Source organism: Propithecus coquereli, unplaced genomic scaffold (genome assembly GCF_000956105.1).
Source record: "Propithecus coquereli isolate 6110/MARCELLA unplaced genomic scaffold, Pcoq_1.0 Scaffold204, whole genome shotgun sequence".
NCBI lineage: Eukaryota > Metazoa > Chordata > Mammalia > Primates > Indriidae > Propithecus > Propithecus coquereli.
In genome coordinates, this window is record NW_012145412.1 from 38,869 (window position 1) to 39,816 (window position 948).

The following is a 948-nucleotide window of genomic DNA, read 5'->3' on the forward strand; positions in this document are numbered from 1 at the left end:
GCTTTATAATCTAGTTGAGGATTTGCCATACTATCTCCCCCTGCTTCACCAACTAGTGACCTTTTAAATAATGAAGTCAATATCAGACTGGGGTTGATAGACCAGGACCCTCCTGCTGACTTTTGATAGGCATGAAATAGGAACAGGGACTAAACCTTTATTTTTCTTTAAGCTGCAGAAATTTGGGGTTTGTTTGTTACCTCAACATAACCTAGCCTGTCCTGAAATGATGAAATGATGCTGCAATAGAAAAATTAAATATGTGACATTTGCTTAGGGACTTAGTGGTAAGAAACAAGAAACTGCTTCGAGGCTGGAAAACTGACAAGCCATGTTATTCTGTGCTAAAATATTTGGTAAAACTGTCACTTGAGGTGACTTGAGAGGCAGACCAAATATCAATGACTGTGTAGGTCTAAGGTAAAAGTTCTGAAAATAAAGCATTGATATCATGTGTTGGTTGCCCTGTATTTGGGGAAAAAAGGCCTGCAAACAGAAATGAAAAGAAATAAAATATACAAAATAAAAGCACTTTAAGGTTGGAAGAGTAAACTACAAAGAGAAAAAGATATAAATGAGAAAACTTTGTAATAGAAATGAATAATTAAAACTCAGTATTAGGGCAAGCATCAAATAAGGGTATGACAATCATACCCAATGTAGGTAGGGTTACCTCAAAGTAAAGGTCCAACCAAACGGATGCTGCCCAGTGGTGTGGTACAATGTGCTATGGAGCGCTCTTGGGGGTAGGGTGACCAGCTATTCCAGTTCATTGGGACTTAACCATGCAAAAACTGGGAAAGTTCAAGGCAAAGTTAGCACCCTACCTGTGGACCCTGGGACGGACATTTGGCTTGAATGAGAAGGAAAGATTTGTGATTTTAAGCTACCGAATATTTTGGCATGGTTTGTTACTGCAGCATAATCTGAGCTATTTTGACTGATACA